This window comes from Aethalodelphis obliquidens, unplaced genomic scaffold, assembly GCF_003676395.1.
Source record: "Aethalodelphis obliquidens isolate GAN/ISIS:26980383/991018 unplaced genomic scaffold, ASM367639v1 scaffold2, whole genome shotgun sequence".
NCBI classification, from domain to species: domain Eukaryota; kingdom Metazoa; phylum Chordata; class Mammalia; order Artiodactyla; family Delphinidae; genus Aethalodelphis; species Aethalodelphis obliquidens.
In genome coordinates this window covers 45,442,037-45,466,866 of record NW_020837946.1, presented here as the reverse complement: position 1 = coordinate 45,466,866, position 24,830 = coordinate 45,442,037, and the positions used below count along the sequence as shown (strand labels likewise).

At 35.1% G+C, this 24,830-nt stretch overlaps 1 protein-coding gene across 3 annotated transcripts in view; it reads left to right on the top strand.

The window, feature by feature from the left end:
- The window catches only part of GULP1 (GULP PTB domain containing engulfment adaptor 1), a 267,960-nt gene that overhangs the window by 90,397 nt on the left and 152,733 nt on the right, over window positions 1–24,830 (top strand). For all 3 annotated transcript variants that reach the window (XM_027126188.1, XM_027126198.1, XM_027126195.1), the window contains exon 2: window positions 2,285–2,411. The gene's annotated coding sequence lies outside the window, so the exon portion shown is untranslated. The remainder of the gene's footprint in view (window positions 1–2,284; window positions 2,412–24,830) is intronic.

The following is a 24,830-nucleotide window of genomic DNA, read 5'->3' as shown; positions in this document are numbered from 1 at the left end:
TGTGTTATGTTCATACTAAAATTTTAAGAATCATTCACATTGGAAATCAAGATTTTATATTTTAAAATAAAAATATGTTCAAAAGAGCAGCTCATAAGCTTATCTAACTTTTTGCAGGAATATTTAAAGTGCTCTTTAAATGACCAAGTCTAATCATATCAGACGGTGGAATAATACATCCACTTCAGAGTATATGTCAATTTCCTGCAAGAAGAAAGATAGAAGTAGGCACAAGTTCATTCTTGTTTTTTGATGTGGGTATTTTTGTGCTCTTCTTTATGCTGTCACATTGCATAAAATATTCTAGGTTGAAAAGTGTTTTCCACAGTAAGAATGGATTTCAGTCAATCTGAGATAGAAATAAATGCTGTGGGCATAAGTTGAGTCAACCATTTTAAGGAAAATATTTACTTTGCTATACTGTTTGGAATGGGATTTTTTTTAAACAGTTTTTTTTTTAAACAAAGTTACTTATGTTATCTTGGGTGATTTCTTTCTTATTTCATTCCATTAGACCAACATTTGCACAAAATAAATAAGGAAATAACCATTACACTAAAAAACTAATTTTGTCTCCTTTTTCTCCCCCTTCCCCAAGCAGACAAAAGAGAAAAAATGATCTGGTTAATCACTTTGGAAATCATGGCACAGTTTCATGGCTACCTTTTAGCTGTGCCGTGTTTGAAATTTCCTGTCCAGGATGAGCAGATCTATTTCTAAAGCTGGAAGTAGGTGATAATGCAGCCTTTACATTTTGAGGAAAGATAAGATGAGTTGTATCATTTATATATACCCTAGGAGTCAATGCTAAGAGAATACCATGCCTATGATTTAATAAATAACAGCATCATTGGGTAGATAAATATTTTTCTCACTAACATTATAAAATATCTATAAATGGCCTTAAAATATACCCTGCTCATATTTTAATTCAGATTTTACAATCGTTGCTTTCTCTGCTAGATGCTGTTGATGATCTGCCTATAATCCCACTCCCTTAGCATCTCCCAAATAAGCTTTTTTTACTTGAATTATGTGCCTCTGGGGCCTCCTAAACTAAGATTCCTTCTTTCTTTATCTCTAAAGTTACGATAGAAAATGAAAAAGAATATGGTGAACAAATAGATAAACAGGCTTCTAAAGAAAATTGTAGCTAAGTTAGAAAAAGATAATTTCAGGGTATTCAGATGGGTCAGATACAAAGAGTCAGAAATAAAGATCTGTCTTTAGTCTATAATTTGAAAAAGTCAAGAATACAGGTCTGGGGCTTCCCTGGTGGCACAGTTGGTGAGAGTCCACCTGCTGATGCAGGGTACATGGGTTCATGCCCCGGTCCGGGAGGATCCCACATGCCGCGGAGCGGCTGGGCCCTTGAGCCATGGCCGCTGAGCCTGCGCGTCCGGAGCCTGTGCTCCGGAACGGGAGAGACCACAACAGTGAGAGGCCCGCATAAAAAAAAAAAAGTACAGGTCTGGCTTTACCAATGGTCTGTATCAGAGTTATGGAGGGAGACACAACAAAAGAGTTTGATATGTTTTTGTACTTGTGTTCCTCCTCCCCCTCAAAAAAAAAAAAAGGATATTTTTGCTGTTTTGGCAAGAAGAAATACTATACTATGAATTTTTTTTGCTGCTTTTGAATTTATGTTCAGAGGTCCATTTGAAATGATGGAATTAAGGGAAGGCATAATTTGTGCTGTTGCATCTGGAAGGACTTCTTCCTTTTGTGTGTTGGAATAAAAATGTAAGAATCTTAACAAGCCGTTGTGTCTGTTCTAGTTATAGCATGAGAATAAATAGAAGGATGAGCTACCTAAATGTTTCTCCATAGCAGTTGAAGTGCAATGAAAGTTAAAATAGATCAGTGCTTTCTAAAATTCTGTTTCACCTTCTTAATCCAGGACAGAGTATGCACTTGGTTAGTCTAATTAGCTAATAAGTGAAGGAGACAGCTGGGCCTAGTTGTCGTACAGCCTGAGGGAGAAAGGGGGTATATGGTCAACCAACCATCACTGTTCTTTAATAGTAACATATCCATGAGTTAAAACATTTAACTCATTATCTAGCAATCCTACTATTTGCCCTTATCTAACAATCTGTTACTCTACCTTTTCAAAAAAATAACATGCTTTACCATTGTTTTCCTGTTACTGGGTAACTTTCTTGAACTTTCACAAGAAATGTAATTGGAATTTTAGAATATGCATTGTAATAACTAAATTAAAATACACATAAATATAATTATTGATTAATTCTACTGAGTCCAATTTTAATTTTATTTTTAGTTATGTGTAATTTCATCTGATATACACAAGAGAGAAAGTAATTGAAGGCAAATTCAGATGGGAACTGGATGATTGAAAGTCAAGTGTCTGCATATTCCTTCAACTATATTTGAACATACCTACCCAGGTAAGAATAAGTGATTGGTTATTTATATACTTAATAACATTTGGAAAAAAGATTTGAAGCTATAAAAAAATTTTTACTTTGTACTGATTATTTAAAAAGATAGTTTTATTTTATGGAATGGTAAAATACATAAAAGCAAAATAAAATTGAAATCGTGAATGAGTCTGTTTTCTAAAAACAACTTCTGTTACCTGTTTGTTCTATAGCATTTGATTTTTGTTTTGTTGTTTTTTTCCTTTAAACAACATTAGGCTAATATACATATTCTTTGTTGAATTTATTATTTTTATAACAAATCTATTTTGTTCTCTTTGGGAATATGAATTAATGCTTCATATTTTTCATTGTTATCTGTTAATATAAACATAAATGATTAAAAAAATTTTTAGATTGGGTTTATTACTCAGAATATCCTTATGGATAAATTAATATATATATATTTATATATACATACATATATATATAGTGCTCATTTTGCATGCTAAATGTTACTAAAATTAGCATCACTGGCTCAATGGCTATAATATTTTAAGGGCTTTTTATTCTTATTGCTGAATTTACCTCCAGAAGGTGATAATGAGTTATAGACCCGTTGACTTATATTTTTTCATTCAAAAATTTTCCCTAACAAAACCGAGTTTCCCTAACAAACCTAGTCACTTTGGCAGGTGAACATTTAAATGGACAGCCAATTGGAGTAAAGATACAGAGCTGAGAAAGCCAGGGGATATTCGGGAAATTGGAAGCATGTGGTAGATATAGCAGAGTAGTGGCAAGTAGGTTCTTGTGATTTGGATTCCTGTACTATGGCATTTATATTTCATCATTATATGATGAGGGACAGTTGCAGGGGAATAAGATGATCCATGTTTTATCCTAAGCAGCTTAATCTGGAAGTGATTTGTGTGTTAGACTAATGAAGAGAGAGCAAACCCAAAGGGAGGGAGAATAATTTGTAGGCTTTTCTGTTTTATTTTTATCAATAGCTGTTTAAACACTTGCTATGTGCCAGGCACTATGGTAGGAACTGTAGAAAAAAAGATGAAGAAGACATAATCCTCACTCTTGAGGCTCTTATAGTATAGTGGGTGAGACATGTGTGGCAAACAAAGGAATATAATACACCATGACAGTGTAACAATTTAATCATATTCAAGGTAAGATTAATTGGTAACTAGTTATATTGAGATGCAGGTACTGGGTTATCAACTGAGGTGATTTTCCCAAAGACATCGAGTCTGATCAAGGTTACACTAGAAGCAATGTTTCTAAACTTTGCAAGAATTCAAACAGGAATCAATGAAGCTTTAGGGTGAAAGTAGTGTAAATGGAAAACAAAGCAGTGGTAGAAGTGGTGGGAGGTTAAGGAGAGGGTCTTTTATCTTAGGCAAGAGTGGCATGTTGCTGGCATTATAGATATGGGGGAAAAAAAAGCAAAAGTAAGATTTTTGTCATGGTAAAATAATAGGTTTAGTTTTGCTTTGCTCTCTCACTGCTTTTTGCTCATACCTTTGCTGGAGCCCTCATAGCATTTTAAAATTTCATTGCAATTCCTTATGTAATTGAGAATCCATTTATTTACTATGAAAAGCGGTATGAGTTTTCTTAAAAGTACAAATATGATAAGAGTAAAAATAAGTTACATCAAACAAAACATATGAAATGAAGACCTGATTTTATTCATAACCACTGTATATATAATTTAGCTTTAGCCTTTCCAGCAATCACAAAAGTGGATATATGTTCTTGCCCTAAGAGCTTAAATAAATTTATTATAGACGTCTTAGTGTAATGGACAGGAAAATTGTCCTTACCACTTAGAGGTGCCTTAAATTTTGCATTGTTGGAAGGAAAGGGAACTTTGTTAACACATAGTTATAAGTAGGTAAGTTTGTGGAAGTTAAGAATTCAACTTCTCCAGAAAGTCTTTCCTGATTTTTGGAACCGGGACAAGATCTTTCTCCCTTATATTATGTACCTGTATAATACCATTTACATTCCTTGGTCATATCATGCATCGTGGTTTTGTCTATCATTTCCTGAGACTATGATTCTTGAGGATTGGGTTGTCATTTATCATTACAGATATAAATTGAAATCTAAATAAAACTCACCACAATGTTGGTTTCATAGATACTCCACAAATATTTCTTAAATGCAAAATTTAATCCATTTCCATGGCTTGTCTCTTAATCATTGCTGTCCTAGTCTAGACGTTTTTGTGAGCTCCATATTAGTTTTCTATTGCTGTATGATAAATCACTTCAAAACTTAGCCACTTAAAACAGTACTTATATATTATCTCACAGTTTTCTGTGGGCTACAAATCTGGGTGCAGCTTAGCTGATGCCTCTGGCTGTAGGTCCCTTGTGATGTTGCAGTCAAGCTGTCCACTGCAGCTGCAGTCCTTTCAGAGCTCAACTAGGGCTGAAGGGTCCACTTCCAGACTCAGCCATGGAGGGCCTCTCTATATAGGGCTGCTTCACCTATTATGGAAACCGCATTCCTTTATAATCAAATCTAGGAAGTGTCATCCCATTTGTGGTGAGTTGAACGATGGCCTCCAAATAGATATGTTCAAGTCCTAACCTGTGTTTCTTGTGAATGTGACATTATTTGGAAAAAGAGTAAAGACGGTAGATGTAATTAAATTAAGGATCTTGAGTGCGAACATCCTGGATTAACTAGAGGAGCCTTAAATCCAGTAACATGTGTCCTTATGAGACATACACAAAGGAGAAGTTCCTGTGCGGACAGGGGCAAGGACTGGTGTGATGCGACCACAAGTCAAGGATCACCTGGTGCCACCAGGCCCTGAAAAGGCAGGAATAAAATCTCCCTTAGAGCCTTCAGAGGAAGTGTAGTGTTTCTGACACCTTGATTTCAAACTTCCGGCCTCCAAAACTATGAGAGAATAAACTTCTGTTGTTTTAAGTCATCCAGTTTGTGGTAGTTTGTTATGGAAGCCACAGGAAACTAATATACCACCCCTTCTGCAGTCTTCTATATTTTAGAATGAGTCCTAGGTCCAGCCAACATCTAAGAGGAGGGGGTCACAAAAGGGTATGGATATCACGAGGCAGAGATCCTTGGAAGCCATCTGAGAGTCTATCTATTCTATCAGATTTCTGAATGCCTCCATTTGCTTGATTTTTTTTTTTTTTTTTACCATCTTTATTGGAGTATAATTGCTTTACAATGGTATGTTAGTTTCAGCTTCACAACAAAATGAATCAGTTATATATATACATATGTTCCCATATCTCTTCCCGCTTGCGTCTCCCTCCCTCCCACCCTCCCTATCCCACCCCTCCAGGCGGTCACAAAGCACCGAGCTGATCTCCCTGTGCTATGCGGCTGCTTCCCACTAGCTATCTACCTTACGTTTGGTAGTGTATATATGTCCATGCCTCTTTATCGCTTTGTCACCGTTTACCCTTCCCCCTCCCCATAGCCTCAAGTCCATTCTCTAGTAAGTCTGTGTCTTTATTCCTGTTTCACCCCTAGGTTTTTCATGACATTTTTTTCCCTTAAATTCCATATATATGTGTTAGCATACGGTATTTGTCTCCCTCTTTCTGACTTACTTCAATTTGCTTGATTTTTGTTGGACACATCTGTGTAGATGGACCAAACTCTACAAGCCAGACATTAGACTCATTATCTCACATTCTTAAAAATCATGATCTTTCTCTGTATTTCCCACCTCTCTGATTAGAATTACTGCTCATTTTGGAAAGTCAAATTGGAAAACTTAGAGTTAATTTGAATTTCTACTTTTTTCTTAATATTCATAGCCCTTAATTGATTAAACAGTCTTTTTCATTCTGTTTCTTAAATTTTTATCATCTCTCCCTTTCTTTTCAATCTCTCTCCTACTGTTTGTGGGCTTCTATTATGTCTTTCTAGAATTAGCAGTATAGCCCCTAAATCGTCTATCTGTTTCTGAACTTTTTATCCTTCAAACCTTACCCTGCAAAGTGGCTTTTGAAAACTCAAATGGAGTTATGTAATTCCCATTATTATTAACATTCTCAAGAAAAAGTTCTAGTTTGTGATCTAGCTCTTGACTTCCTAAAATCCAAACTGTATCTTTAATCATTCCTTAACATAGATCTATAAAATTGTATAAAACTTTCCAGATATATTATGTTCTTTATTTTTGCTTGCCTTTGTCTGGGATTCTCTTTTTCCAGGAGTCAGATAGGTGTTTGTTTTTATATCCAAAGCACCCAGCAGAATGTCTAATATAACACAGAATAGGTTTTCTTCTGTCGTAAACTAAAGTTAAAGATGAAAGAGATGAAGGATGAAGAGAGGAGAAGAGGCCTGAAACATCAGTATAAGGGCTAAACGTACAGACTCATCTAAGATGGAAACAAATGAAAGAGAAAGGAAAACTATGGGCTAGTGATGGAGAAAGACTAGACAGTTTAAGTGTAGGATAAAGGCAAAGGTATGTTCAGAAACAGAAGAAGTAGAAGCTCAAGAAAGTATGACAAAAAGAGAAAGTTCTAAATAAAATTTAGATTTGAATGAGGCTATGATGTGTTTTTAAGCTTTTAGGAGTGTTAAAAGGTACATCTCTTCACAGACATTACAATATATTAGGCGGGAAGTGTATGGAATGCTGCAGTTAGTTGTTCAAGATAATGAGAAGTCGAATAAATAGATAACAAAAATGTGATGCAGTGTTAAGAAAGTAGCAGAAAGGAAATAGAAGTATCATTTCTTTTGCCCCCTTTGGTTGTAATAAGGAAGACTAATGGCACTCTTGTCTGAAGAGAGCCTCTAGGGAAATCCCTCAGTGGAGAGCAAATTCAAATCCTTTTCAGGAAATGTATTCTGCTTGATCAGCATTTAAATACCAAAGGAAATAATCTTTAAGCCATTTGAAGAGATTGAAGAAAGACATTTTGCTTTCCCTGACCTTTGGTTGTACATTAAAAATTTACATTCAGTACATCTGTATATGTAAACCAAGCTTCTAATAAATAATGATATTCAAATTAATCTTTATCTGTATAATGTTAACATTAATTTTCATTTAACGAAGAGATTTAAAGGGAAAAATGTTTTGAATATTTATGCAATATGTAATTGTAATGAATGGTTTATTCATAAATTAATTGCTATTTGAATGAAATAGTGAAAACTGGGAAAGTAGTTTTTTATCAAGTATGTTAGTCTCTATGTTGCAAAGTGGTAATCTATTGACTTTTTAGTGTAAACTAATTATTCATGCTATGAGGGTATTATATATTATATCAAAGCTTTCAGTTATTTAGAGGTAACATTCTGGGGGTTTTTTTGACCTCCGAAGGTTTCCTAAGAGGTAACATTCTTTATAAAATGATTTACTTTGCTTTTAGAGCATGATTTACATTGAGAAAATTCAGTTTAGTGAAAAATAAAAAAATCTTTCAAAAAGATATTTTTTACACATGAAGACAGAAATAAATGAGGGAAAAGAATAGGATTTACATAATTATGTGCACTGAATGAAGAGAGAAGGAAATTGGTAAATCGTGAGTTTTGCATTGCATAGTTCATCAGCTCAGTGGCCTGACAATCTAAACTGGAAACTTTTTGATCAAGTGACTATCTGTGATGGTCAAAACCTGTTTATACAAGCAATCTGTTCTGTAGTAATCACATCTACATTTGAAGAGTCTCTATCAATTTCAGTTCTTAGTTTGCAAGTAACAGAAACTAGTTCTGAGTACTTTAAGCAAAACAAAGCATTTTATTGAAAGGATATGAGGTAGCTCATAGAATCAGAGGGTAATCAGAAAAAAAGTTCTCAGGAAAGACAGCAAGCAGCCAGAGCGTTTCCAGGGATCCAGAAAGCAGCAAGTGGAGAGAGACTGTGAAGAGTACTGCCATGGAGCTAAATCTGGACCGATACTGTGGTTTAATGCTGTTTCTCACACATTCACAAAGCCAGTGTGCATGGCTGGGTCTCAATCATTTGCCCTCAGCCAGGAACCATGGCACTTGATTAACAATTCTCCCGAGACTGCCAGCATGTGGAGAAGGTAGGTTCCCCAAAAGAATTTCAACGTTTTGGGACCAGGTTGGGAAGTCTCTGTAGGGTAAGTAAAAACAGTAGATGTTTCTAAAACCTTTCTTCGGAACTGTCATTTGAAAGCCATCAAACTCTAGTGGTAAAAAGCTCAAATAATAAAGATTTTACCAGTAAAATTAACATAGATTAAATAATAATGTTGCTCAGGTTTCAAACATTTATTTGTTCCTTTTTTTATACATATGTTTATTGTCTGTCATGTGCCAAGTGCTGTCCTAAGCAGTGAAAATAAAACTATAAACAGTGGAATTAGTCGTGGCTTTGCACAGAGCTTGTAGTCTAGTGAGAATTGAAGTATGTGCAACACTTAATATATTGCAGGAAGTCTAGAATGGGAGCTGTATTAGTTTCCTAGGGCTACACACAAACTGGGTGGCCTTAAACAACAAAAATTCTAGAGGCTAGAAGTCTGAAACCTAAGTGTCAGCAGGGTCACGTGTCCTCCAAAGACTCTAGGGGAGGATCCTCCTTCGTTTGTTTCAGCTTCTGGTGGCTGATGGTCTTTCTTGGCGGGTGGCAGCCTAACTCCAATCTCTGGCTCCATCTTCACGTGGCCTTCTTCCCTGTGTGTCTCTGGGTGTGTCCTCTCTTCTAAAAATACCAGTCATTGGATTTAGGGCCTATCCTAAATCTGGAATGATTTTACCTCAAGATCCGGAAGTAATTACATCTATAAAGACCCTATTTCCAAATAAGGTCACACGCTGAGGTTCTGAGGGAACATGAATTTTGGGGAGATGGTGTTTAACCCACTCTAGGGAGGGTACATGATACTGTTGGTATTCCTAGCAGGGTCCCTGGGCCTGTACGTGGGGTATGTTAGAGAAGCTTACCTGAAGGAAATGTCTAACTGAGGGTGGATGTTCAGCAGAAGGAAAGGGATGTATAATGGACCCTCCCAGCATTTGTGAGGAAGCATAGTTCATTGGAAGAACTGAAAGTGTCAGTAGTTCAGTTCAACTGGAGCAAAGAGTAAATGGGGCTGGCAAGAGGTAGAGAGGAGAAAGGATGGTGAAGAGTTTCTTTGGGACAGATGATTAAGGGAACGTGTAAGGAGTTTGACATTATCCTGAATGTAGTGGGGTGCCACTGAGGGAATAACCATTATGAAATGCAAAGAGAAAGAAAGTGAAAAGAGTGAAACTGGGACACACAGCTGTATCTTCAGTAGATCTCAACACTGTGTATACCTGGTAACCTTTAATATTAAACACTAAAAGTAAATGCATCTAAATGTTAGCAGTGGTTATTCCTCGGTGACTTTAATTTTATTCTTTCTAACATTTTTAAAATATAGTGGGTCCAATGAGCATATACTACTTTTATAACGAGGGGGAAAAGGCATTTTTTGGTAAAATTTAGCACATAAAATATACCTGAAATAAGATTTTTCATAGCACAGTGTTTTTAAAACTAAGTAATTGATTTCAAGGATTGGGTATCTTTTGACTTAGGAGGAAAAAAGACTTGTGAGTGAATAAAGAATTATATCACCTGAGCCAGGTATTTCATAAAATATCTTGAAATATGTATGGGGTTATGGATTGCACATCCTCAGTTGGGCTAAGTAGCCATTGGATAAATCAGGGGAAAAACTTCTACTTTTGGACATAAAATAGGAAATACATTTGGATTGAAAGCCCTTTTCACTTGATTTTGAAAACCATGTCAGTGAATAAGCAATTTAAAGAACATAGAAATTGATCCTTTTATGTAAGTTATCATCAGTAATGCCAGGTTGCCTTATGTAAGGTGATTAGACATAACATTCCTGTGAAGATTTTACTAATTTTGTAAGACTGAAGTGGTATTTAGGTTTCTGGAATGCAAAATTAGAGCTTTACTATTAAATCTACTTTACATATCAAGGGTCATGCTGTGAGAACAGAACATATTTGCATGTTCTTCTGTTTTTTTCCACCCAATTTCAGAATATTAAACAACAAGTCCATTAACACTTACTGGATGATGTGACGGGGCAATTAAAATTCTCATGTCATCTTTAGGCTATTTTCTTTTTTTGTGATTATGAAGCGATAACACAGCTTAATTAAAGTCTCATAATAAAGTTTATAAAAGGCCAAATGCTGGCCAGTACTTGCAATTAGGAAAATCATTTGATACTTCTGTGGGAGTTTTTGTTTTTCTTCAGAATTTTGTTAGTTGCTTAAATAGCATTGTTTACTTTGATTCCTCGATAAAATTATTTGCTAATCCTGACCTGGGATGATGAATAAATATTTTGCTGTTTAAGGATAGTTCAAAGTTCAAACATTTTACTTGCTAATGACTATAAAGTAAGCAGACCTTCTTTCTTTAAAAATAGTTTCAAATAAACTCTAGTAATAGATATACTAGAAATACATTTCTTGGTTAATTATTTTAAAAGAAAATAGATAACAATAATTATAAGAAAAAAGTGCACTTACATTTCAGTGGAGAGTGACTTTTTTAAAGCAAGTTTATATCCCTTATATCATTTAGTTAGCCTATCCCAAAAATATTTTAGGTGACTTGTCCTATGTAAAATTTCACTTAATTAGGACTATGAACCTGAAATTCTACTGGAGAATCTACTTGCTTGGAGTTTATGTGCTTCTCCCCTCCATCTTCCCATTCTTGAGTAGAGTTTTCTAAACTCCTGAGAATTAAGAATCTGCCACGGCAGTCCTAGCAACTTTAATAATATGAATTATTATGGCTAACACTTACATGTTTAGTGTCAGGCACCGTTTTAAGCTGTCCTTACAAATGAACATATCTAATCCTCACAGAGATATTTTGAGGTAGGAAACTCAGTTTACAGATGAGAAAGCTTAGGCAGAAAGTAGTAAAGTAAACTTGCCCAAGATCAAATGGTAGAGAGGGGATTAGAACCCAGGAAGAGTCTTTATTTTATCCATTACACTCTAGTACATGAGAGTCTTTATTTTACCCATTACACTCTACTGCATGAAGAAACGTAGATGAACATGAGAGAAAGTATTTTAATTCAAAAATATCAAGCACTTCATCAGTATTCCCTTGTCTTCTTCTAGTGGGAAGATCTGAGATACAGCTGTCTGCTATACACGTTACACATTTCATCTTCTCCCACATTTTTGTACCTCTCATTCTCCTCATATTTCATTTATTTCAGATCCCTTAACTCTTCTCTTACTTCATATTCTGTTTATAGTTTTATTTACATGTTTTCTAGTATAAAGAGATTCAAAGATAAATCTCTTATTTTGTTTAACTAGAAAGGATGAAAACATCATTTTGAGAAAGTAAAACATTAGTTCCTTGTTCTAAGATAACACTGATGCAAACAGCAATAGTAAGTTTTCAGGGTAATGAGAATATTAAAAGAGTTTTTGATATCCCCTTTGATAATTTAAGCTTATACTTGATATTAAATTTTATTTTGAGAAGAAAATTACAAATTTTCTATTCTTTATGATAAACCAAGCACACACAGTAATATCCCACTGAATAATATCTATCCCTGGATAGAACAGAAAATAAATATATGTAATTCATTATAGAACTGTGTTAGAAAATAAATCAGAGAACCTTCAATAGACCAGAAAGTATGAGAAATTCAAAAAAGGATGTAGTGTCAGATTTGAGAAGGAAGCCACAACTCAAGATATGCCCTGGGGAGGACCCTTACCAAAGGTTGGTGTGACACTAAGAGTGTGCCATTCTCATAAATGGTAGGTTCCAGATTCCTGGAGAAGCCTTGAGTTCAGGGATGAGTAACTAGTTGCTTAGCTGTGATACCGCAGAGGAGCTTAGTCAGGTATTCAAACCTGCAGAAGCCCCGTTTATCTTTTGTGGTCTGGACATGGAGGATGTAAGTTCGGGTTAGAGGAAAACACTGAAGTGTTCAGATATCAGCAACGATGAGGAGAATCAGGGAACCCTACTACCAAAGTTACCCTTTCTTCCCGCACTCTCTTTTTTTTTTTTCCCCGGTACGAGGGCCTCTCACTGTTGTGGCCTCTCCCGTTGCGGAGCACAGGCTCCGGACGCGCAGGCTCAGTGGCCATGGCCCACGGGCCCAGCCGCTCCGCGGCACGCGGGATCCCCCCGGACCGGGACACGAATCCGCGTCCCCTGCATCGGCAGGCGGACTCTCAACCACTGCGCCACCAGGGAAGCCCTCCCTCACTCTCTTTGAAGACAGATTACAGGACTGAGATAACAAGAGTTAATAAACTAAGCACAGTGCAATTTACATGTAACAGCGAGGGATGGGAGAGATATTCCTTGAATAGAAGAGAATAAAGCAGAAATCAAGTGAATTAAAAACTTGATCATATTCCTTTAACATTTCAACTAGGCCAAAGCATAGATGAGAAATATTTCAACCTAAAATTCCACTGTATCTTTGAAATGTTAGAAATAGTGTTAAAAATCAGGAATGAAGATGGAGGACAAAGGTCATTATATCGCTCCAAAACAAAAATTATTTTTTGAGAATGCTGCCTTCTTTGGTTTCTTTTTGCATAATTCTTTTCAAAATTACAGTATGATGTATAATTTTTACGTTATAACATTGTCAAATATTTCAACACTAAAACCATAGAAAATATTTCAGTCTCAAATATTATCATAATCAGAGTTTCAGTAAGTTATTTTCTGATAAGTGTAGCTTAACAACAGGGAGAAAATTTTTTTGTCTGTGTAGAGTTTGAGACATTTATTCTCTGTGTAGAGTTTGAGCTGTTTTTCTCACTGTTTATTCTCACTTCTCAGGGACAGTATAAACAATGCTGAAGAAAATAAACTCTGATAAAAAACAAAGTATTGGAATGCAAAAAAGTAAAGAGTGCACCTTTTCTCCATCCCAACCCTCATTTAGGAAATAAATTGAACCCACTTTAAAAAGTAGCAGAGGGCACTCTATTTTGTCAGTCTTTTATAATGACTGGATATTTATTCTAGAAATAGAGAGCATTGTGCATGGGTCTATCTGCGTGGTAGGGCATACAGAATGTTTTTTCTGTCTTCTGAGCTTTGGAAGTTTCCAAATAGTAACAAAAATATTTTCATTGTTTTTATTCCAAGGTTATACTGTAGATTTTTAGCTTTTTAGCACTGGCTTGTTTCTTTCCATTGCCAAACCTAGATATAATGTGGTTTAACTTTATTATTCCCAAGCCTAACAGATTTCCAGTCATATTCTTAATATTTCATTGCAAACAAACCCTTTAAGTTAGTGTTGAAAAGGTGTTGAACACTTTTTTCTTCTACCCCTGATACCCGTAAGTATAATGCTGAGGAAACATGGAATCTTTTGGAGTCCTTTGTTTTTTCCGACTTGCAAAATTGCTGGGTCATCAATGTTTTCAGTAGTACAGAATCAAGCTATTTCAGTAACTAGTCAGTATGATTTGGTATGATGCATGAATATAGACAATAGTATGTATTATTTAACATATATTTTTAAAAGTCCACTTCTATATAGGCCTTCCCCTCTTCCCTCTCTCCATTGGTAACCACTAATTTGTTTTCTATATTTGTGAGTCTGCTTCTTTTTTGTTATATTCACTAGTTTGTTGTATTTTATAGATTCCACATATAAGTGATATCATACAGTATTTGTCTTTCTCTGTCTGACTTAATTTATTTAGCGTGATGCCCTCCAGGTCCACCCATGTTGCTGCAAATAGCAAGATTTTGTTCTTTTATGGCTGAGTAGTATTCCAATGTATATCTTCTTTATTCATTTATCTGTTGATGGACACTTAGATTGCTTCCATATCTTGGCAATTGTAAATAATGCTGCTATGAACTTTGGGGTGCATGTATCTTTTCGAATTAGTGCCTTTTTTTCGGGTATGTACCCAGGAGTGGAATTGCTGGGTGATATGGTAGTTCTGTTTTTAGTTTTTTAAGAAATTTTCATACCGTTTTCCACAGTGGCTGCACCAGTTTACACTCTCACTAACAGTGTACGAGGGTTCCCTTTTTTCCACATCCTTGCCAACATTTGTTATTTGTGTTCTTGTTTGATGATAGCCATTCTGAAAGATGTGAGATGATATCTCATTGTGGTTCTGATTTACATTTCCTTGATGATTAGCGATGTTGAGCATCTCACAGTGCTTCTTAATAAGTGTTATTAAAGGTGCATATTGCTGATATTTCAGAAATAATATCAGATGTGTACGAGTGCAGTGTAAGATCTGGCTACTTCTTGTACTTTGTCTCGCTTCTCCCTGCCTCAAGCCTACAAGGGTGAGAATGTAGATACGGGCATTTGAGGACATTATTCCAGCTTTCCTAGGCAGGTACTTTAAGTTACTGGAATTGGTGGTCTCAGTGTGTGGACCTGTGCTACTTAGTCATGATCTGAGATTATATTCATTCATTCATTCCCTCTTCCATTCTGCAAATATTTAGGGAACAACCACCAGGTACCTGGCACTGTTCTAGGCACTGTGGCTTCAGTAGGAAACAAAACAGACAAAACCCCTGCCCTTCTGGGCTTACATTCCAGTGCAAGAACATTACTGCAGCCTCTTCCTTCTCAATTTCCATGGCCTTGAACTGAGGAAGTTCTTTAAAAATAGAACCTGCCTTTTCAGTTTTTTGCTTATTTTTTTAAAATAAAATAATAATGGAAAATGTAATGAAATCATTAAATAACTGCAAACTAATGTCTTACAGATAAATCTAACCAATATGTAGAAGTTGTTAGGCTTCAGACAGTGCCAACATTTTATAGTTTGAAATTCCCATTCAAGTACAAAAGAATATATTCATAATAAGAAAGACCCCATAGAGGTGTCCGTGAACAATATACAGAAGCATGGACTATGTGAAGGTTAAATTCCACTTCTGTATCTGTGGATTTAACTATCCATCCCTCCTCGCTTCCATCGATAGACAAGGACAACCCCATCCCTTACTTCAAATTGTTGGTTATCTTCCTATGCTCCTCAAAATTTCACACATGTCTCTTCCTGTTCATTGTGGATTGGTCTGTCTCTTCATGTTGCTGGAACACTTATATTCAGGATACAATTTGGGGTCTCTTTGAGAGGTTACTCATAGATCAGTATCTTAAGCATAATCTTTCTGTATCTATAAGTTTTATTGATTACATATTGAACTGTTTCTGTTATTTTTATAGAATTAGCCAGGTGTATTCACATGTTGGCAACACCCAAGATAGGGCTACGTTACTGCTTATAGTCACTGATAATGTTTTTGGCTAATAAGTCTGCAACTATGTATTAGAGCATTTTCTATGAATTTTCTGTGACAACTCAAGTCAGAAGATTGCTGACTTGAACTTGAATTGCTGCTGGGTTTGAGACGGAACATCAATTTATGTGCAGGACGTTAATTTTCATGATTCAATGATTCTCTTCCAATACTCCAATACTAAGAAGCATTTTCCTCTTGAGGTATTTTGTTGTTTTTTTGTCTCAGGATAATATGTACTCTCTCCTTAACCACCTAATAGATACAAGCTGTAGTTTAGAGATGCCTGATGCTATGATTTTAAATATTTCGTACTTGCAAATTGCTACAACAAAATTTTCAGTCAGCCTTGTAAGCAAATTATGCTCATTTTTTTATCTGCTTTTTTGGTGCTTCTTAGAGTGCACCTTGATTATCATTTATCTTTCCTCTGCAGTAATTCCATGTTTCTGGATCAGGATTTACGTCCCCAATTTTATAAGAAAATGATGGCGATTTTACAAAGCCCAATTAAATATTATGTTGTTCGTTTTCATCTTTAATAAATACTTTATAAAAGTTCCTTGTTTTTATTGATGATAAATCCAATGTACATTTAAATGCAAAAGCATCATGCTTTCACCCTTCACTCTGAGGTCTTTGTAAAAGTTTCCAATCATCTTTCAGTTTTCATGAAGGGCTTAAGCTCCTTGAACAGCAAATTTGATTAAACAGTTAATCTAAAACTGTATCAAGTCAGGTAAGGCAGCTTCTCTTTGACTGGAAGACCTGTATCTGTTTCCTAGAAGTAGTCCACTCTTCCAGATCTACTGGGGCTTCACACTGCTGCTAAAGCCTTAATTCTGTGATTACTTTGTCTGTCTTCCACATCCCCTTACTTTCAGACACTAAATCTTGTCTTTCAGACTTTTAAAATATAAGGCATTCACTTGCTTCCAATCTCAGAGACAACCTTGTTTCTCTACCATCATCTTTTGCCTGAGCTACAAGCAACAGCTTTTTAACTCTTCTAGTATTTACTTCAGCAGTATGCATATATTAATATGTAAATTTACATGCAGATTTAATATCTCCCAGGCAACTTCAGTTGCTTCCTATTACAAGGCTTAATGTGCCCAACAGGTTTCTTCCTGGTCTCATCTCTTCAGTTCTGTCTGTTGTCACTGCTTCCTCTTTTCTCCACTCTTCATCCTTATTGGCCTGTTTTCAGTATTTTGAATGCCGTGTTTGCACACCCTCAGACCTTTGCACACCCTGTTCCTTCTGCTTGGTAAACCTCACTTATATCTTTCAAATTGTAGTTTAAACATTACTTCCTCCAAAAAGGACCCCTTGACTTTTTTTACACTAGTTAAGGTTTTCTTATAATATGCCACCTTAGTACCCTAGGTATTTTTTTTTCTTCTCATTATGTGTTCAATTATTTTTTTCTCCAATTTCTGTCTTCCCTGATAGTGTATCAGCTCCATCAGGCATAGGTTAATTCTGTCTTGTTCGCTTGTATTAAAATATCATCCACAATATAATTCACAGTAAATAATTGCTTAAATAAGGGATTGAATGATTGAAAGATACTTTTGTTACTTCTTTTAAAGATGGAGTATTTCTTGAGAGAAGTCTGTTTATCCCTTTTATGTATTTTTTAGATTTTCAAATTCTCTGACATTGTCTCTAAATAAAAGAAATTAATAATTTAAAAATCTATACTTTATGCACTAATTATGACTAAATGTTAAAATGACTATTCGGGGAATAAATCATATTATATAAGTCAGTTATTGTATCTGTTGAGAGATGTTCCTGTTTCAATTTGCTTGATTAAACACTAAATTTTTTTAATGTATTAAAATAAACTTAAGTTAGTGTTTTATAATATAAGGAAAATGTTTTTAGGTATTGATTGATTTTTATATGCTTCTAGTTGGTGACCAGTTTTTGTTATATGTCTACTGAATTCTGTCATTTTCTTTACAAAGAAGCTACATAAATATATTTTTAAATTGGAAGATTGACTACAGCTGTGTAACCATTAGACAAATCAGTTTTATGACTTATTAGTATGATTCTAGCCAGTAGGCTGGTATTCTAAATCATAACACTTCAGTAATCTTCATTGCAAAAATAGTAATTTGTGTATTTTTTAGAGCTTAATTTAGCAAGAACTAAGTGAAGGATTTGACAGATAAGATGCTTGCCCTCCCAGAGTGTTCAAAAGAATGCTGAAGCTGGAAAGGTTTAATATGTCATTAGCTTGGCAATTCCTCTTAGAACTCAATGCTATAATCATTAAAAGGAGTTTTTGTAATATGTCAGGGGCTTGTAATTTTGTTCTATTCTAAAATGATATTTGTGACAGGAAAATGATTTCAATTTATGTATTTGAATCTGTGTAAATTTTTTAAATCACACAATGACAGAAATAGTTCTGATTTCTTCAAGAAACAAACTTTATATAATTAGACTAATTTATAATTTCTTAAGTGGAATTAATTTGCATGACTGTTTTATTATTATAAAACAGGATTCTAACAGAGTGAATAGGTGGTGTTATAACTCCTTTGTAATAAATTATAATTCTTGGTTTTATGGCATAGTATTACATCAGGAGTATATATGTTATCATGTGGAATAAGTCTTAAGATGTTCAAATGCAGTGTTTTAAAAATGACTTTAAAAGTATTTAAGAACTTAAAATTCACTTGCTTCATTTTAACAGTCTCAGATTGCTTTGCAAATAACCAAGATTCCTTGCTATAGATTAATGTGATCTGGAGAATTTTCTTCATATAGTTCATTGGAGCCTCTGATAGCATAAGGAGTAAATCTAAGGAAATTGTGTATTTTGCAGACAAGAGCAAAGGGCACATTTGGGGGACTTTTTTTTTAAAGACTATAGCATGAAGGCTACTATGGTTTCTATATCTCAGGGCCAGCTAACATGATCTCAGATAAAATCTATTTGATCTAAGTAATAAGGCAACTTTATCTCAGAAGACTGCAGGACTCTGTATATCCATCTGTGAAATGTAGCCCAGATACTTGAAAAGTTTAGTGATAATTCCTGGGAGTTGGCTTTTTGAAGAGGCCCATGATAATTTGGGGAATGTGACATTTATTCTTCTGACCTAGCAAATTTCAAAGAAAAGTATGTTTAGATGAAATGTTAATGTCTGTCTAAATCCTTTGTCAGTGTAGAGCAAATCAGAGAAAAAAGTTGTTTGCAATTGGAGAAGAAAGAATAGAAGTACCTGGAACATGACCTTAGAAAAGAAAGAATAGTTGAATAGGGGTGAATTAAAGCTGCAGCTGATTCCACTCTTCTGATTGCCAGTCCATCTCTTCCATCAGGAGACTAAAAAGCACAAGATTGCTAAGACCCTGGAAGGACTTTCCAACTGAGTCCTGAAAATGAGTGTTACAGTAAGAATTAAAGGAAAATGTTACCTAACTCAGGTTTGGCTCCTCGTTGCTCAAGAATACAATACTGAGAGACAAGTGGTAGGCAAAAGGAAAGATAGCTTTGTTGAGGAAGCCAGTAATCCTGGGATGAAGGTGGACTCATGTCCCAAAGAACCAACTCCCAATTCCCCAGGTTTGGCTGGGAGATTACATAGGGAAAAGAAAGGGCTACAAGCTGGAGAGGGGGCAATCTTGTATTTTCAGAGATGATGTCTTGGTCACATGATTCCAGGTAGCCATCAAGTCTTGCTTGCAGCCGGAACATTATCTAAGTCAGAAATCTCTGGCTAGCTAGTCCTGAAAAGCAAGAAATAAGGGACAAAGACAAAGGTGAAGCAGATAGAACTAATCTTCAGTCTTGATAGGCATCATCAGCTTTTTCCATTAGCAGCAAGCTAAGCTAAGTTAGTGGTGGTCTAGGGTAGAAGTCAGGTATGGTAAGCATAAAGTCACAGCCATATCATAAGTAAGAAATAGAGTTGGAATAATGCTGAGGAGATGAGAGTCCCTAGTTACAGTCTCACTGCCTCAATTACAAAAATACCTTCATTATTTCAAAATTCCTCAAGGTAACATGGAATGAGTGCAACCACTCTCAGTTAAAAGTGAATTTCTCGGTTTGCAAAGTGATAAAACTAAATCAAGATGCCCCAGTGCTCTATTTTAGAGCACAAAGCCCTATTCCAGGAATCTTTTGCCCATCCTGTGACTAATTAATAATTAATAATATTAATTATGAAAAAGGAAGGAAGGATATAAGCATCTAGAATAAAATGAGAAATATACTTTAAAAATTTTATTGAATTTATATTTCCAATGTTTTTTTTTAATTTTTATTTTTTGTAAGCATTATTTTCACTCTTTTAAATGAAATTCTTTCTATGTAGCTTTTCTCTTCTCATCCTTACTTACTTCTCTCTCTCTCTCTTCCTCTTTTTCCCTTTCTTTCTTCTGTTCTTCCTTTGAGAGATCTTTTTGGGGTGATGAAAATGTTCTGCATAAATGTAATTAGATTGTGGTGATGGTTGCACAACTTGGTAAATATTCTAAAAACCACTGAATTGTGTATTTTAAATGAGTGAGCTCTATGGCATGTAAATTGTATACATATACATTTCACTTTTTTACAAAGGGAAATGCCAACCAGAGGTTAACTAAGGCAACTGGACTGGAGTAAGTAAAGTACAAGGACACTGGGTCTTTTCTCAGATTGATTACAACAAATCACAAGGCTAGACGTTGAGTTTTAGGACTCAATTGGTAAGTCCTTTCAGGTCATATCAATCTTGCTTTTTTTAGTCTTGAGACGGAAGAGATGGACTGACAATCAGAAAATTGGCATCAGTCGCAGCTTTCATTCACCTATATCAGTTTGTGGACTTTGTGTCCTACATGAAGGGAGACTGTCAGTGATAATTCAGAGACAGGATTTGCCATTTATGAAGACAAGCCATGGTATGGCAAGCTCTTGAATATATTCAATTGAAAGATGAATAAAAAGCATACAAAACATGCAAGACATTTACTGCATTTAATCAGATATAGTTGGGTAAATATATATATATTTAAATTTATTTATTTATTTATTTGTGGCTGCATTGGGTCTTCGTTGCTTTGTGCTGGCTTTCTCTAGTTGTGGTGAGTGAGGGCTACTCTTCGTTGCAGTGTGCAGGCTTCTCATTGTGGTGGCTTCTGTTGTGGCAGAGCATGGGTTCTAGGCACATGGGCTCAGTAGTTGTGGCTTGCAGGCTCTAGAGCTCAGGCTCAGTAGTTGTGGCACACAGGCTTAGTTGCTCCGCAGCATGTGGGATCTTCCCGGACCAGGGCTCGAACCCATGTCCCCTGCATTGGCAGGTGGATTCTTACCACTGTGACACCGGGCAAGTCCTGGGTAAATATATTTGAATACTTGTTTCTAAAGTCTGGTAAGCTTTATTCATTTTCAGGTAAATGCCAGATCACAATGGTGAAGATTGAGTTTTTGAAAAAGTATTATAATTTCTGTTTTTGAAAAAGTTTTGGGTGCCCAGAAAATATTTTTTGTCTACATCAGGAAATTTTTCAAAATACTTAACAGTTAAACTCCATTTTAAAACTGGGACAGTGAGAATCCAGCAAATTCAAATATGTGTGAAATAATACAAATATAAGGTTGTTTTCTTTTCATTGTTCTGTAAAGCAGAGTCAATTTGGTTGTTTTTGTTGCCGCATCTCACCCATGACAGGAAATTCCTTTTCCCGTTATCTTTTTTTTTTTTTAATTCTTTCATAGTTACATGTTTTATTAATCACGTCTGAGAAAAGTCATTGATTTTCATTTTGTACAGCATTATCTGTATTCACAAATACAGTGAAACTTGCAAGCTTTTTGCATATCAGAGCTGAAACTGAAAGTTTCTCCATAATTGAATTTTCACTTCTTATTTGTAATAAGTTTATCCTTAGGAGGATACTTCATAGTGTTTGATCACAGATGAGATTGAGCATTGCTATCACTCAATAATGTTAAGCATCTGTCAGGTTCTCTCCTGTACTATATATTAATTTTTTCTCCGTTAAGCAAATATCTGTTGGTGGCCTGTGGGAATAAGATACACCTAGGTCCTCTTTCCTTGGTATATTCACAAAAGCCTCTGAAACTAAATTTCCAAGTCAAGCCATACTAAGGCCTGGCATAATAAGTTTTCATCGTTAACAGTTTTTTTGTGTTTGTGGTTTTCTTTTTTTTTTAATTTCAATTTTTAATTATATATTGTTTTTAAAATTCCAGTTTCCAATTGTTCGTTGTCCCGTTATCTCTTATCGAACGCTGGGAGCTTTTAAAGCATGGCTCGTTGGATTATAAAGGATTGTTGTTTTGTTACATTTGCTCAAACTAGCGCTATTTGCTAGAATTACCCAATAGTTTCTTTATACTTTCTTTACTTACTTTACTTACACTTTACTTACTTTCTTTACTTTCTGTGCCAGAAATTGCCTACACACTCTAAATTATGGGAATAGCTCAGGTGGCCTTTGCTAGCAGGAAGGAAGATGCATTTTAACAGTTTTTCCCCCCCAGTGGTAACTATATACTATAATTTATTCGAATTAGTTTAAAATAGCAAAAAATACATTACTATAGAATGTCTAGAGAATTAGTTCATATTTATTCAACTATGCTATCATTTGAAAAACTATTTTCACTTCGTTTTAAAACGCTGTTCCTTTGTAAAACATGAGTGTGTCCAATCTTAATGGAAGTCTGACATCATGGGAAAAATTGTTTAAAATGAGAATTCAGAAGATCCTTATTGATTATTTGGTCTCACCTCCTCATTGACAAAGAGCAGATTTGTTCTTTTAAGGAGGAACTTTTATTTCCCCCATTTAAATCTTTTGAATCAGTCACAGTCATTAATAACTTTAGTAGCCCTACCTATGTAAAAACTATGAAATTTTAAATATGTGAAGTCCAAACTAACAGAGTTTATATTTTAACTTGGAATATTTGTGTGCTTATGTGTGCATGCGTGTGTGTGTGTGTGTGTGTGTGTGTGTGTGTGTGTTGTGGTGTGTGTGTGTTTTGTGTTTACAGAGGGATGTAGGAGTTAATACAACAATAAAATGTCAATATGCCAAAATATATTTTTTCTTTTAGAACATTTTTACTAAAATTTCAGATTAAAAACATGAAGGGTTATCGTTGCCAGCCTTTTGAAAAATTTTATTTATTTTAATTTTTAAAATTATTTATCTATTTAAATTTTTATTGGAGTATAGTTGATTTATAATATTGTGTTAATTTCAGGTATACAGCAAAGTGAATTAGTTATACATATACATATACATATACCCATTCTTTTTCAGATTCTTTTCTCATGTTGGTTATTACAGATTATTAAGTAGATTTCCCTGTGCTATACAGTAGGTCCTTGTTGGTTATCTATTTTATTTTATTATTATTTTTAACATCTTTATTGGAGTATAATTGCTTTACAATGGTGTGTTAGTTTCTGCTGTATAAAAAAGTGAAACAGCTATACATATACATATATCCCCATATCCCCTCCCTCTTGTGTCTCCCTCCCACCCTCCCTATCCCACCCCTCTATGTGGTCACAAAGCACTGAGCTGATCTCCCTGTGCTATGCAGCTGCTTCCCACTAGCTATCTGTTTCACATTTGGTAGTGTATATATGTCCATGCCACTCTCTCACTTCGTCCCAGCTTACCCTTCCCCCTCCCTGTGTCCTCAAGTCCATTCTCTACATCTGTGTCTTTATTCCTGTCCTGCCCCTAGGTTCTTCAGAACCATTTTTAAAATTTAGATTCCATATACATGTGTTAGCATACGGTATTTGTTTTTCTCTTTCTGACTTACTTCCCTCTGTATGACAGACTCTAGGTCCATCTACCTCACTACAAATAACTCAATTTCATTTCTTTTTATGGCTGGGTAATATTCCATTGTATATATGTGCCACATCTTCTTTATCCATTCATCTGTCAGTGGACACCTAGGTTGTTTCCTTGTCCTGGCTATTGTAAATAGTGCTGCAGTGAACACTGTGGTACATGACTCTTTTGAATTATGGTTTTCTCAGGGTATATGCCCAGTAGTGGGATTGCTGGGTCATATGGTAGTTCTATTTTTAGATTTTTAAGGAGCCTCCGTACTGTTCTCCATAGTGGCTGTACCAATTTACATTCCCACCAACAGTGCAAGAGGGTTCCCTTTTCTCCACACCCTCTCCAGCATTTATTGTTTCTAGATTTTTTGATGATGGCCACTCTGACCTGTGTGAGGCCATACCTCATTGTAGTTTTGATTTGCATTTCTTTAACTATTAGTGATGTTGAGCATCCTTTCATGTGTTTGTGGGCAATCTGTATATCATCACCAGCCTTTTGTTTTTGGTACTTCCATCCACTCGTTCAGTCATTCATCAATCAATTAAATTTTTTTTTGTCTCATATGTGGCAGGTTTGGGGTGAAAACCATAAAGAAGGCATAGCTTTTGCATTTGAGAATCTTTTTGGTTTAATAGAGTGAAAGTATGTATAAATTAATAATTTCAAATAGTGTGACAGAGAATATATGGAGACTTGTATGGAGGGAGTGGCCATCTTTTTGGGAGTGGAGCACTCAAATACATGCTTAATATGGGAAAAAGCTTTACAGGCAGAGGGACAGGTAGAGCTGCAGAATGGAAGTACGAAGGACTTAGCAGGAGAATGGAAAATCACATCTTCATTTTTAGAAATATGACTCTAGCTGCTTTTTGCTTTCATATGGAAAAACACCTCAAGTAGAGCTAAGTAGCAGTTCTTTGTTTTTATTCAAAAGTGAAGTGTTGAACCTCCTTCTTCATATTTTCTTTATTTTTAAAATATTTCTCATGTCAAAAAATTGAAAATTAAAAAAAAATTCATTCACAATGTAGATAAACATTGAATAACCTCTGGACATACTGTTATTTTCTTGACCTTTTCATTTCTCTTTATTTTTTTTTTATCCATCATGTATTATACCCCTTAAATACTGTATTTATTCCTCTCAAAATTCTCCAAATTCCTTTTAATACTTCAGTCCCGAATTCATCAGGTTTCATTTGAAGTGTTAATTAGTGATAAATTTAACTTGGAATTAGCTCATATCAATGGCCTTTTTTTTTTTTTTTTTTTTTTTT